The sequence below is a fragment of the Vombatus ursinus genome, unplaced genomic scaffold (genome assembly GCF_900497805.2).
Source record: "Vombatus ursinus unplaced genomic scaffold, bare-nosed wombat genome assembly UNPS02008961.1, whole genome shotgun sequence".
Lineage (NCBI taxonomy): Eukaryota > Metazoa > Chordata > Mammalia > Diprotodontia > Vombatidae > Vombatus > Vombatus ursinus.
In genome coordinates this window covers 4,920,176-4,936,286 of record NW_020948739.1, presented here as the reverse complement: position 1 = coordinate 4,936,286, position 16,111 = coordinate 4,920,176, and the positions used below count along the sequence as shown (strand labels likewise).

General features: G+C 33.8%; 1 protein-coding gene across 5 annotated transcripts in view; it reads right to left on the bottom strand.

Moving 5' to 3' along the window:
* VPS13B (vacuolar protein sorting 13 homolog B) overlaps positions 1-16,111 on the bottom strand; it is a 1,004,773-nt gene that overhangs the window by 808,573 nt on the left and 180,089 nt on the right. The gene's annotated exons all lie outside the window — the stretch shown is intronic.

Here is a 16,111-nt window from a genome sequence, read left to right as displayed (position 1 = left end):
CTCAGAAATAGATTAGCTGTGTGACAAGTCATTTGACCTGTTTGCCTCAGTTTCCTCATCTGTAAAATGGGCTAATAACAGCACCTACTTCCCAGTATTGTTGTGGGAATAAAATCAGATACTAATTGTAAAGTATTCTACAAAGTGCCTGGCACATAGTAAGGACTATATAAATGTAAGCTATTATTATTATTATTATTATTGTTATTATCTATATAGAGTTGATTCAATGGAATAAGAGTTGATGAGATCACCAAGTGTGTTTAAAGAGAATTGAACAGGACCAAAGAGAGATCCGTAGGGTGCAACCATAACTGGAGGGGAAGATGAATAAATAATGATCCTGCAAGGGAGACTTAGAAGGCACATCCAGACAGATATAAAGAGAACCAGGAGAGAGTAATGTAAAAAAAAAAAAAAAATCCAGGAAAGAAAGAATATCTATTGCAGAAAGATTTAAAAAAAAAAAAAGAAAGAAAGAAAGAACAAACAATAAGGATAGAAAAAAAAATGCCACTGGAGTCAACAATAAAGAAATCATCGGAAAGTGTAGTTTCAGTCAAGTGATGTGGTGAGAAGCCCAAGTACAAGGGACTGGTAGTTAGGCCAACTTCTTGTGAGCAAATAGGATCTCCTTTAGGAAGTTCTGTGGCATTACAGGGCTTAATGGAATCTGCACAATACAACTTTTGAATGTGAATGAAATATGAATTCACTCTACTATTTGGACTCCATATAGAATGTTCTTGATGATAACGCAAACACATTTGGTGAATTATCTGCTTTATGTTCCACTATTGGAAATCAGGGGGCAGAAAAGCAGCACGACACAGCGGGTGGAGAGCACGCACGAGAGTCAGAGGGCCTCGATGCAAGTCCATCCACTAAGCACCTCATTTACTTGTCTGACTTCAACCTCTCAGCTGACCTCTAGTGTCAGTTCTCCAACTGCCCATCCGACGTACACAACTGAATAAACTCAATACATCCAAAAGAGAACTCATCATCTTTCCCCCTAAACCTTGCCCCCCTCCTACCTTCCCTATTCCTGTAGAGGACAATACCATCCTCCCAGCCTGGTACAGGCCCTCATCACCTCATACCCAGACTACTACAGGGACAGATCCACTAGGAGGTTATTCAATGGAAAACAAATATTGGCAGGCTCTACCAAAATTACAAGGTTTAAAATACAGGTAGCAGATTACACTGGATATCTCTTGCCTAAGAAAAATCCTTGCTTTTCATGATTCTGCCACTAAACTGGCTATCAGCTAGCAATTTATTTTTGTCCAAAGCAACACATGAAGCTAATTAAAGCATGGAGAAGTGGCCTTCTCTATTAGAAATAGTATGCACAACGATGAAATCACAGCTCTTTGAAATAAAAAAGCAAAGGGAAGACAGATCAGGCAGTAGCAGTCTAGTGAAGAAAAAAGTACAATACTGATAAAGTGCAGTTGTTTTCTAATGATCTGCTTTCTCCAGTAATGTTTGACTTTAAAGTCAGTCATACAATGAACACTTAATTAAGAGCCTATTATGTGTCAGGCACCATGCAAAATAACTAGAAAGAAAAAGACAGTCCCCCACCTTCAAGGAGCTTACAATCTAATTGATGAAAAAATCCAAAGAAATCCAAAAGCAGTACAACTGGTAAAAAATGGGGAGAAAACTGTACTGAGCCCCCTCCTTAAATGAAGTTTTTGGCGTTCGTGCCTCTGCCCTCTAAATCAGAGGATCTAAGCACAGGGATAGAGGGTGCTGATGAGATGTGAGTACCAAAAATAATGAAATTTTGAAGTGATGAGTTTTCTAGGGAATGAAGACATAATGTCTTAAAACTGATTGTTTTCCAATATTACTCCAATGTTTAATACTGACCACAGTGTACATTTGAGATTCACATGTTCACTAATGTGCCAGTAACTAAACGAGTTAACTGGAGCAGTTCAGAGGAAGTTCTCCTTTCCTTTACTATTCCTCTCTACCCAAATGAGACCTCTTCAGAAAGGCTCAGATTCTGACAGTATGTCAAGCCCTGGTTCTAATATTTACTAGCTATATAGCCTTGGACAAATCACTATTTTTCAACTTCTTCACCACGAAAATGAAGTGAATAGTATGATCACTATCTGCCCCATGAGACTGTTTTGAAGAAAACACTTTATCTTAAAGTGAACATAAGTACTTTCAATATTTAGGAAAAATTATTATGACTACAATATAAAGAAGAGTAAAATATAATTAACTAACAAATATTTTCCAGGCCATTTCCATACTATTTTCTTCAATTACTTAAAAAATTTCTTTCAAATATTCTATGTATCACAATTAAATTCCAGTAAATTTAGTGGACAAAAACTCAGTGGATATGCAAATTGTAAACAAATCTCAAAACACAAAAACGGCTAGTTTCAATTCACGAAAAGTCAGTATAGGTAGAAGAAAAAAAAGATATTTTAAAATAAAATAGAATGATCCATCTCCTAGGAGTAGAAAGATTATTAAGGCTGTTTATCATGATCATAATCTTCATAAACCAAGAGGCACTAGCAACACTGATATTTACAAAAGAGTAAGTGGTTAATAAATTTTTATTGAGATGCAATGAAATTTGTTCCATAATGGGAGGAACTAAGAAGGTGGGAAGGAATCAGTTTTTAAAGTGAAATGTAATACTTCGAATGGAAAGTATTCATGGAGACAGGATTTGAGCATCCCTCTTTGGGGATTCCTTAGGAAAGTATATTCCAAGAAGTTATCAGGCAAGGTTGACACAAAGTAGGAGTAATGAGTTTGGATGGACTTCATTCCATCTCCCTTTGTTATTTCCCCCTTCTCTTATTCCCACAAAGGTTTCTACCTCTAAATAATCCTACAAGGGTTTCATTCCCTGGTCCTGTTTCTGACTTCAAAATCATGCTTCTTTTATGTCTCATCCTGCAACTTCTCTCAGCACCTGTACCATCCTAAAACCCCAATGTCCTGTTCACTATCAAATACGCTTCCACATGAATATCCCTCATCCCCCACTGGTGAGGCCACCTTGAGTCTCCATTTTGTAAAGAGGCCCAGGCTGGCCTACCCACTTTCCCCATCTTGCCCTATCCCTGACTGTCTAGACCTCAACATAAGGCCTCTGGGCTGGATAATTTCAACCTCCACCACTTCTACTTCTATTTTTCAGCTCCTACAATGTGTTTTCTTCCCTCATTAGAATGTATATTCCTTTAGGCCAGGGACTATCTTTTCACTTGTATCAGTATCCCCAGGACTGAGTACAATGCCTGGAACTTAGTAAACACTTCATTAATGTTTCTTTTCTTCCTGTCTACATATCAATCAGTTTTTTAAACATTCAGTAATTTCAAACAGTATGGGCTTTTCCAGAAGAAAGCTGTGGATATGGCAGCAGAAGACCTGGACTGTAATCCTGGCTCCCATACTTGATTATGCAATTCAATTAAATGGTTTGAATCTTTCACCTATAAAATGGGGATAGTAATAGCCATACTACATGTTGTATAATAAGGATTGAATTTTATTCATATATATAATTATATATATAGAGAGAGAGGCAGACAGACAGAGAGACGGAGACAGACACTCTGTTAGTACTATTAAAGTACTACATAAATCCAGCTATTATCACGGTTTTCAAAACAATTAACAAAGTTGTGGCCATAGCTAAGTCTTTTTTTTCCCACTCTAGTTAATGAATAATTTGAAATGCATATGAGTTACCATTCTCTTAAAAATACTTATATCTTTTGATTTTTTAAAGTTTAACTTTATAAGCCTAACATTAACTTTCACAAATTAACAAAACTGAAAAAGAACTGAAAAATATTTAGATGTATAAAATATGTAATCCCCTTAAAATGTTATTCTTATGACTTATGCATAATATATTAAATTATACTTAATATATTTAAATATTCATTTTATACATTAGAATACAGAACATCTGAAATTTTTCAAAATATTAAACAAGCCAAAAAAGGTCGATGGGGATGACTATGGGGGGAAAAATGAGACCAATCCATGGCAAAGGAACTAAGTTTTGAAACAAATCAATAATAATTAGTCTTTAGATGAATGGTCTGCAGATCATGGTCTTAACTTTATTAACTAAAAGTCAGTAAGAAATTTCAAAGAATCTAAAACTTATAAATTCATTCAAAAGAAAAGCACAGTCTACATTTTTGTAGTACACTTAAATGATGAGGAACTATTTTTAACTTTGTAAGAGGCAGTATGTTCTAATGAATAAAAACACTATCTTACAGTCAGCAAACTAACTTCTATTTTGGTCCCTGTCTCTTTCTGTTAGATGACTTTTTAGCAATTTTCTCAAGAAGTCTGGGTTCCACTAAACTATCTACTTCATAAGAATAGTCAAGGCACAGTGAAAAAATTCCCATAGAGAACTCTGAAGTCCTTGGGGAACAGGCACTACACAAGTAGTCAGTGTTATTTTGGTTTTCTCTTTCACTTATCTTAAAGTTTGATTTTAAAATTAAGAGTTTTCAACAGCTTGAATTCAAAAGTCTTTCATTTATACAGTCACAATCATCATCATCATCGTATTTATTGTGATTTCACCTTATTGAACAATAAATAACTGATTATAATATTCTCATTAAAGGAAAGTAATTTCTGTGCATTTTAAAGTCATATAGATGGATTTAAATGTAGATGATCTCATAATGTTTAATATTCATAATTTATTCCTTCATTCAACATGTATATATACTATATGCAAGGCACTATGTTTGTAGCACTGATGATATAAAAAGCGAATGAAAAATATTACTTTGCCTTCAATAAACTTCTATTTTACTAGAGGGAGTTTAGGTTCTACTACTACTACTACTACTACAAATAGTAATACTACCACCAGTATTAATTCTTATCAAAATAGAAGTATTAGTAAAGAAAATCAATCCCAATACAAAACATATCAGAAAAAAAGTAGAAAGAACATCATTTGGAATAGATTTAGATTAATACAATATTACAAGAGAAAATTCTATTACTATTTGGTAGGAATTTTCACTCACCAACAGGGCTGTAGCTTACAAGTTTCAACACAAGCAAACAAATATTTTAATTTTTTTTTGCATTTTCATTTTGCTCACTCAAGAGTTAAATCCACAATAATAGCTGTGGTATTGCATTAGAATATGCACCAGGTAACCATCACCCTAGAAATCTTATAAAACAAAAGTGTACTCTGAATTGGTTTGTATAATTTCACCATACAGCAATTGTTGCTTTGATCAAATAAACATATGTTTCATGGCTTCAATAAATTCAATTACAATTGTTATAGCTGCTAAGACAGAAAATGTTTCCAAAGCACAAGTATATGTAACTTTTGAAAGACACATGTTTTAATTGATTCTATATAATTAAATTTTCTATAAAACAGGAAGTATCTGATGTGAGTGAAATTAAAAGTACAATTTTTGTTCTATCACGTATAGAAGGCTTAACAGTTTCTGTGTTCAATCTGCTAAAGTCATTAAGTTTTTAAGTGAATGTCCATGCCTGTATTTCCTAGCTCCCTGCTCCCATTTGTACACTACTTTAAATTATACCATACCCTACAAACACAAAGTGATTTTGCCATTATTTTTCATGATACATAGCTTATTTGTCCATTGTGGGCCTTCTCAGATATACCATTCAGTGAAGTTGGGGAAAAGTATAACATTTTAGTGACTGACAAGGAGGACACAGTATGATGAGGTGAAGATGTTAGAAGGCAGAAATTTTATGCTAAGAACTACTATTAAGCTATCCTTTCGAAAAGGATTAATTTTTTTTTAAATGTTCCACAAACTTCATTTTGACCCTTTTAGTTTCACATGATTATCACCATCAAGTAATACTGAAATTCAGTATTTGTTAGGGAACTATACCCAGAAGCTTTTCTAAATCATTCAGCAAAGACTTCTTTTACCTACTTTACAGTAATATAAAGAAAAATATCTAAGCTGATTAATAAGGTATTATGTTCCTCTCTAAGAGTCTGACCCCTAGAGTTAACAAGAAAGTTTTTTAATATTTTACTTGGGAATCAATTCAGTCAATCATCACTACTTATGTCATATTAATTGACGCCATAAATTCAGTTACTTGGCCAGCAGGCTTCAAAGAAGATCACCAGAACTATTGAAAATTTATTTATATATATCAAATGATACTTAAAGGAGAACACAGAACCTGAGTTTTTGGCCTTCATTATCAAAGACTACAATATTTTCCCAATAAATACAATCTGTCATAAGCAAAAAAAAAATCTTTACAATTAATTACTATATTCATGGTTACAAATAAAAAATTGATAACTACAGCATTATAATAGTATTAATAAATGTTTTCAAGTTTTCCACAGATTATCAAGTTGCTTTATAATCAATATTATCCTGAATATGAGATATCAAGGCCTGTACAAGGATGTAAGTAACTACTTTTGTCCAGTACTATGTGCAAAAACGTAGAGAAAAAATAAAAGTAGCATGGACGTAAAAGAAATGGTTAAATATGCTCATACTATGCAACTTTTATGCAATAATGCATTGCCGTATTTGTATTTAATTGATAAGAAGTTTTATTTGTAGGCTAGAACAAGAAATAAATTCTGCTGATATTTTCTGAAACAGAATGAGTCAGAATCAGCACCTGTACAAAAAGGAAATTGTTATAGCTCAAAAGCATGCATTAGAAGTTAATTTAAAAGGAATTTCTTAGTACTTTTTTGTTGTTTTTGTTTTTTAAGGGTGGGAAAAGGTTTATAACAGAGGCATTAGAACAGCATATCACCATATTTCAACCTCTTTCCTAAATGATTAAAGAACTATACAGCAACTCTAAAACTCTTTTTATAAGCACACCTGGGAAGAATACTGAATCCTGTTACTTTCCTCAATGTTACACTGATGTGGTTTAGACCAGATGTTTAAATGTTACAGTATGTACATTTTCTTCTCTTCTTCTAAGGCAAAAGCAAAATAAGAGGAATATTTGACTTCACTCCACAAGAGACCTATTTAATAGTTTGGCGGTTATGTAAGTAAAGGTAGCTTGGCTAAGTCAATGTTGACGACATACAGAACGACATGATCCTAATGAGTTGGAAAATATTGGCTCTCATGAGAATCGACCAGATGCTACTGCGCTGAGAAAGCTACTGTATTATTGAATTTCATTTTTATGAGGTAAAATTTATTATTCAACCATTAAGGTATCCCACATGAAATCTTGCATAAAATAGTTTTACAGTTACTTTCTGGAAAGTAGATTTTACTTTAACTTTAAGGCATCATTTACATGAGGGATTCAATTTGATCACCTTCAGCACAGAATTTAAGGTCTGTAAGTAATTTTCCCCAAAATACCAGATTAATGGAACTGGATTGTCAACAAAATAATGAACTACCTGAACAGGATGAGGAAAAGTGGTAGCAAGTTCTAGTTTTTCCAAGCAAACTAAAGCCACGTGTGACTATATTTTTTCTTTTTGCAGTATAATGGGGTTAGAATTTAAGTGAAATGGTTATAAACAAAAAACAAATATATTTCAACATCTCTGATTCAAAATCAGAATTATCATGTAACTTCTTTTAAGTATATTTTATATTTTATCATTTTTCATTCCTATTCTATCATTTTTAGTTCATTTTTAATTCTGTTACTCTTGAAAAATAATCTACAGCTGGTAATAAAAACGTAATTGTTTTCCTTTATTCTTTCTACCCTTCAACAGACAGGCAAGGTCACAGAGCAGAAGGAGCAATGAATTCAAATAGTAGTCTCAGCTCTGTCACTATGTTAAAACAAATTTTCTAGTTTCTCAGGGTTTCAGTGTCCTCATCAATTTAGATAATGAGCATGAAAGTGCTTTGAAAAACAATACACTACACAAATTTATGGTATCCTTATAAGTGATCATATTAGCACTAACATTTATCGGTAGATGTATATACCTCATTCAAAAAAATGGTTTGTTGGTTCCAAAAACATATTAGTAATTTTTGTGCCAAAGTAACAGGGGTTTATGTAATTGATCATGTATAAAAACCTTAATGATGTAGGCTATCATTACATAGCTTTATGTGTACTTTAAGTCGAATTGTGTCCCTCCAGATATATAGTGGCATACACTATAGCCCTCTCATTATAAAATAAATCAACATATAATTGTGGTGTTATACTCATCCCCTGGTTGTATAGGGGGTTGTATAACAGAATTCAACTGTCCTATTATGGAGTAGCCATGTGATGTGTGACTGAAAAGACACATACATTATACCGATGATAGGCAAAAAAACAAATATAAAAAGTGAAAAAACAACTTCACATGAGAAATGAAGATTAGATAATATATGTAGGTTCTGTCAAATAAAATAAACAATACCGATTATTTTACAACTATAATAAATATATTTTGGATACTTCACAAAGTTATTTTAGACATTAATTTATATAATATTACACTAATATGCTTACAAAAGGTGGTGGAAAAAATCTTTGACCTCCCTAGTGAAGTCAACTCTAAGTGTCAATCTGACATGTACCATATGTATGCTCTCTTCCTGGGCATAAGTGTCCAAAACATGATGTTATACTGATCCCCAGTATGTGAGTTGTAAAACAGAATTCAACTGTAGTTTTACAGAGTAGCCATGTGATATGTGACTGAAACAGCATGATGTAAATTATTCAACTTGAAAAGGTTACAAGGCAAGACTAAAGAGGAGAGAGTGTGGTGCATGGTCAATAAAGAAGATACCAATAGTGTTATCCTCTGAACTTATGAGACCATCACCTCTTAAGTATTCTATTTAGTTCTGAGTACCACATTTTTGGAGAGACACTATCAATCTGGAGTAGCAAGACAAGGTATTCAATGTCAGTCAGTGACTATACATTTATTATACACATACTACATGTGCCAGTCACTTTGTTATGTGCTGGAGATACAAAGAAAGATAAAAGACAGTCGCTGCCTTCAAAGAGCTAATGATGGAGGATAACACATAAAAATAAGCTGAAAGGAGTTCAGAGGCATACCTACCATTGAGTTATGATGATGTCCTACAATAAGGTCGAAAATGATGAGGCGGCTGCCCTGGGCATTCTCCTTAAATGGAGGAGCTATCCAATTTCTACCCTCTACCTTCTCCAATCAAGAGGTACAGGCTATCAGGGTCAGGCAAACTAAGGAGGTATGAGTTTTAGAGCTGATGTGATCTTGCAGGAAGATGAGTTTCTGAAGATTAATGCAGTCCGGGAAAGTAGTACAATGGGAAATGATCACAACGTTATGAGAGGACTGTGGTTTAAGCAAGAGAAAAAAATATTTAGGTGGGGATGGGGGAGCAAGAGGACTGTTCAAATATGTGAAGGACTCAATCTTTCAATGGGATTGAACAATCTATATAGCTCATTTGGCTGCAATAGAAACAGAAACCTCATAATAAGAGGGGAAAAAATCCTAGAAATTAGAGTTCATATAAAAAAGTGCTTCACATTACCACTAATTAGAGAGACTCAACATAAAAAAAAAAAAACCTCTGAGGTTCTAACATTCCCAGAATTTGACAAAATGACAAATGTTAGAGGAGCTATGGTACATTTTTGGTGGAGATGTGAATTAAATGATCTACAAATTTTGAAAAATGATTTAGAACTATGCCCGACAACAAACCATGCATACCATTGGACCGCAAGATACCTACACTGTGCCTATATCCCAAAGAGATCAGAGAGAGAAAAAAAGTATCCATAAATACAAAAATATTTACAGCATCTCCTTTTGTTGCACCAAAGAACTGGAAATAAAAGGAAGGTCCATGAATAGAGAAATGGCATAACATATTATGGTATATGGAATGTCACTGTGCCATGAGAGATGATGATGATGATGATGATGATGATGATGATAGCTAGCATTTATATAGCATGTGCTAAGTGTGAAGCCCTGCTGAGCACTTATAAATATTTCATTTGCTCAACAGTAACAAAAGGGTTGGTTTTGGAGAAACTGTGGAAGATTTATACAAATTGATGAAGCAGGAAGTGAACAGAACCACAATTTATACTTTAACATTAGTATAAAGACTCTGAAAGATTTAAAAACCATGATCAATGCAATGATCAACCATGATTCTAGAGAATCAACAAAATTTATGCTACCCATCTCCCTACAAAAAAGTAAGGGATTCAATGTACAGAATGAAACTTCCATCTTTAGAGACAGGAAAGGTAGGGATTTATTTTGCTTGACTATGCATATCACAAGCATTGTGTTTTTCTTTTTCTTCATTATAGTGAGAAGAATTTGGGGGAAGAGGAAAGAAAGTGATAATGCCCCTCCCCAAAAAAAGAAGAACAGGTCACTGAAATGTTTTTTAAGGTGCTAAAAATGAACTACAAGAAATTTCGGAAGGAAACAGAGAAAAGCAGAAAAACTTTGAAAGTAAATTGTTACCTTTATTATATATTTTTAAAAAGCAAGCCGCATGTAATAGAGATTTATGGTTTCACATGTAATCCTCTTTTTCTGTTTACTTTTTATATGGAAATATTTTTTTTTTTGGTGTTCCACTGAGTTCAGAAAAATGTGTGTATGTATATGTATCCAAATTAAAAAAAAAAAAAAAGGAATTAGAGCTGCCCAAAAGTAGAAGGGGCTACCTCAAGGAATAAGGGTTTTCTCTTTGCTGAAGAATTCTAGCAGATATTGGAAAAACAATGATCAAAGGATATACAAAGTTAATTATTGCTCAGTTATATAGGATGCTCCAAAAGTTTTAATGAAGTTAAGCTATTAAAGCTAAAAACTTCAAGTTTTAATAGGTTAAAACTGCACTAAGGCTTTTAGGACATTTTATATGTTAGACTAAAAAACTTCAAAGGTCCCTTCCAACTCTAAAATCTAATGAATGCAGGGCTTTTTTCTCCAAAATTGATAGGAAATAGAACAAATATCAATCAATAAGCATTTATTAAGCACCTACTATGTGCCAAGTACTATCCTAAGTGCTGAGAATACAAAAAGAGCAAAAGACTGCCTTTTTCAGTCAAGAACCTTATAATCTAATGGGGAAATAACATTCAAACAAATATTTACAAAGTAAGCTACATACAAGATATATAGAAGACAATTAACAGAGAGAAATAGAAAGTACTGGAATTGAGAGGGTTTAGGGAAGGCTTCCTACAGAAGTTGGGATTTTAGTGAGACTTAAAAGAAGTCAGGGAGGTAAATAGTCCAAGTAGAAGAGCAAAAACATTCAAAGCATGGGGAACAGTCAGAGAAAATTTCTGGAGCAGAGAGACAGAAGGTCTTGTTCGTGGAATAGTCAGAAGGCCACTGTCACTGGATCAAAGAGTTTGTGTTGGGGAGTAAGGTATGAGAAGACTTGGAAAAGTAGGAAGGCTAAGTTATAAAGGGCTTTAAAGGACAAACAGAGTACTTCGTATTAAATTCTAGAGGCAATAGGAAGCCACTGGAGTTTGAGTAGTGTGGGTAACATAATCAGACCTGTGCTTTAGGAAAATCACTTTAGTGGCTTCATGGAGGGTGGATTGGAATAGAGGACACTTGAGACAGGAACACCCACCAGCAGGCTATTGCAATAATCAGGGCGTGAAATGATGAGGGCCTGCACCAGGGTGGTGGCACTGTCAGAAGAGAGAAGGGGGCATATACAAGAGATACTGCAAAGGTAAAACAAGATGCCTTGGCGATAGATTGCATACGGGAGATGAGAGGAATCCAAGATGACTCAGCCTGAGGAACTGGAAAGACTGTGTTGCCCTCTCTGGTAATTGGGAAGGTGGGAGTAAGGTTTAGGAAGAAAAATAATGAGTTCTATTTTGGACATGTTGAGTTTTAACTGGACCTCCAGTTCGAGGTGTCTGAAAGGAAGCTGGAGATGTCAGAGGAGATGTCAGCAGAGAGACTGGGGCAGGAAAGGTAGATTTGAGAATAATCAGTATAAAGCTGGTAATTAAATCCATGGGAGCTGATGAGATCACCAAGTAAAGTATTATGAAGGGAGAAGAGAAGACGTCCTAGGACAATACTCAGAGGAACACCTACAATTAAAGAGAATAATCTGGAACAGGATCTAGCAAAGGAGATAGAAGGAGGGGTCAGATACATAGGAGGAAAACCAGGTATGGTCATTATAAATAATAATGTTTTGTTTATTTTGTTGTTCTTTTCATTTACATAACTGAAGTGGGTATATTTATTGTTTTCCTAGTTCTCCTTATTTTATTCTGTATCAGGCTATGATTAAAATATATTGTTCTTTACAGCCCAGTAATATTCCATTATATTTATAGGCCAAAATTTATTTAGCCATTTCCCAGTCAAAGGATTATCTTTTTCATTTCAATTCATTACTAACTCAAGAAGAGCTGCTATGAATATTTTGGTTGATATTTCATGTTACATGACATGTTTGAAACACTATTTTGTTGTTCAAGCATTTTTCAGTCATTTCCAACTCTTGGTGAACCCTTTTGGGGTTTTTTTCGCAAAGATACTGGAGTGATTTGTCAGTTCCTTCTACAGCTCATTTTACAGATGAGGAACCTGAGGCAAACAGGGTGAAGTGACGTGCCACGAGTCACAGAGCTAGAAAGTATCTGAAGCCAGATCTGAACTCAGGAAGATGAGTCATCCTGACTCCAGGCACAACACTCTACCCACTGCACCACCTAGCTGCCCCAAAACATTAAAGATAACAACAAATTACTGAAAATCTGAAACTTCCAGTTAGTTGTCAAGCATTTAATTATTAGAATGAATGTAGGCCTCCTTCCAAATAAAGACAGAGTTGATAAAACGTTTTCTAGATGCCTAAATACTAAAACTAAATATTTATCTTCTTTAGAAAATGTTTGACAAATCAAGATATAAAAGAAAGATATTATAAGTCACTGGTTCTCAGACTTTGGTCTCAGGTTCTCTTTACACTCTTAAAAATGATTGAAAAAAAATTTTTTTTAAAACCACCTCCCTCAAGAGCATTTATTTATGTGGGTTATATTTATCAATATTTACTGCATTAGTACTACTGTGAAAATAGTTTTGACCTCACAGACCCACTAAAACAGGGAACTCTAAAAACTATACTGCTTTGCTATACTATGGGTTTTTTGTTCAAAATAAGCCAATGTCAAGGAATAAACAGATAAATTTGAAAGGCTAAGTACTAAGAATAATAAAACAGATTATTTCACTTCATTTAGTAAAATCAGCATCTTTTAGTAGGAAGGGAAGCCGATGATTGAAGGATCAAATAGGAAAGTGATATAAACATTAAAAAACACATTACCAATTTGGACACATGCAAAGAAACAAACTAGATGTAAAGTATAATCTGCCTAAATTTTGATAATAATCTAACAAATGGCTAATTATTTATCAAGAGCTGAACTGCCACATCACAGTGGAAAGAGCAGTAACTTCAAAGTCAAAGGTGGTTTCAAATCCTATCAATGATGCCCTATAACCCTAAGCAAGTCACTTAAACTCTTTCAATTTCTTTTTTTATAAAATTATTATTTATAAAATTCATGAAGTTCTTCTTATTTATAAAATAAGAGGGTTAGACTAGTTGGTCTCCAAATTCCCTCCCAGCTCTACATTTATGAGCCTATTAATCTAAGACTCAAGCAGAAATACCTCAATAACAAAATAAGGAAATGTGAATACTCATATTGTTCATATTTTTTCCAATTTATCTTAAAAACTTGTATTTTTTTTAAGGCAATTGGGGTTAAGTGACCTGCCCAGGGTCACACAGCTAGTAAGTGTCAAGTGTTTGGTCTGAGGCCACATTGGAACTCATGTCCTCCTGTCAAGGCCGGTGCTCTATCCACTGCGCCACCTAGCTGCCCCAAAAACTTGTATATTTAAATGGATCTGTGAAAATATTTCTTCCACTAGTTAAAATCATAGCTATTACACAGATTCTCAGTTTACACAATTATCACCCATATCCTTCTATTAAATCCATGAAAGAAGAATCACCAAAGATGGCTGTGGGAAACTTCCAAATTGTTTGTTTTTGGGTTGTTTCTTTTTTAATCTGCTAAGGAGAAACAATATACCACTTGAGACCTTTCCAAGTGTTTCTTCATTATCAATACAGTACCTCTCTTTCCCCTGTCTCTCTTGCATGTCACTTTATGGAGTTAATATGCATATCCATCACGTATCAATACACCATATCTTACTTAGCCTCAACATCCATCTCTCCCTTGCCCTCTGAGTTCTTGGTAATTTTGATTCTCTTGAGATTTCATTTTTCTATTAATTATAGCCACATATAATCACCAAAAGAGGCATTAACCGCAAAAGACAGACTTTTGGAAAAATATGCAATTTGGATTCAATGAAAGCATTCTACAAAGTTAAGTGACTGAGTTAGAGCTAGAAAATAGACTTCCTGACTCCCAGTCAAGCAATATTTCACAACACCATGATGACTCTAATGCCACCAACTAAAGAGAATATGCCCACTTCTCAAAAAAGAATGATTTATCTGACAAGATGTAAACTGAATAAGCCCAGGGAGATACTGAAATCTTACTTACATGATAAGCTTATCCCTATTATGGGGCCAGAAAGCTTCCTGAAACTGAGAACATACACCTCGTTTAAAAGTAAAAATCACTGGGCATGAAGAGAAAAGGAAAGTTGTCCTTTTTGCAAATTAGGCTTTCAAAGAAATTTTACATTTCATCCTCCAACCATTTCCTTTACTTGCTGCAACATGTTCACTGCTATTTTCTCTGATAAGATCAAATTCCTTGGCAAAAGAGAACAAACTACTGACATCATATTTTCTCAAATCTGTAAAAAATTAGTTCCACTAATTTCAGATATGTCAGTGACAGAAAACTATAATATGAATCACTTAATCTGTTGTCACTTGTCTAGGACCATTTTTTTTACAATACCTACTGCCGGAACTTTGTTAGCAATATCAAAGAACATTGCAAACATCACAAATTTTAAATCAAAGATTTTTCACTAGACTATTTTTTTTAATTTACAGTTTTTCAAAAGCAAGGGAAAGAAAGGAAAGAAAAAAATGTAAACATAATGTGCCATCTGCTTAGTGACTAACATAAAACCCAAGTCTACCCAACATATTCAAAGCAACATAAAAATAAAAAATATAAACATAAGAAAAGAGATAACTAGACCAATGACAGAGCATTATACAGAATGACATATAGAAAACATCTGAAACTTTAAAATGTTAGGTGCATAATTTTTAAAACATCAAAACCTAATTCAACAGAGAAATTAAGAATTATCCTGCAGTTGCGTTCCTTGAACTCATTGCAGAAGGAGAAGACTGCTAAATATGTTTTACAAACTCAACATTGTACATGTGAAATAAGTTAGCCTTTTTTTACTTTCCTCAAAAAAAAAAGTCATGTTAGAGTTATTTGGTATATGCAATCACACAAATAAACATATCACAGAGGATCTGAAGTTCACTGTCACTATGCTATGTACCTCCAAAAAAATTATCCTCATACTCCAAAAACTAAAATCCTAAACATATGCATGTGTTTCACCAAAGATACACATAAAGGGAAAGACAATATTAGAATTCAGTAATTTAAATGTTATATGACAATCAAATTTCCCCTTCCAATTTTAAACAATGTTATTACAAAGAAAACCAGGATATCAGATACAGACAATATTGGGGGGGGGGGGGGGGGGAACGATACACTAGCCAAAAGAAAATTTACACAAAAGATACATCTCTTAAAAGTTGTTTAGGACATAAATTTTCTTACGTCAAATCCTACTCTTCATTTTTAATTCAGAAATCAACTATATTCCCTCTCGTTACCATTCCATGGTTAATGGTAAATTGGTTAAAAAGAGATAAAGCATTACTTCTATTATACTAAAAATCTGACTTACAGATCACAAATATTTCTGACGAAAAAAGTTCAAAAACCTATTATTTTAAAATGTATTCAATAGCTTAACTTTAAAGATATAATACTCCCTATCTATAAGACAGAAAAGAATGATGTCTCAAATGTA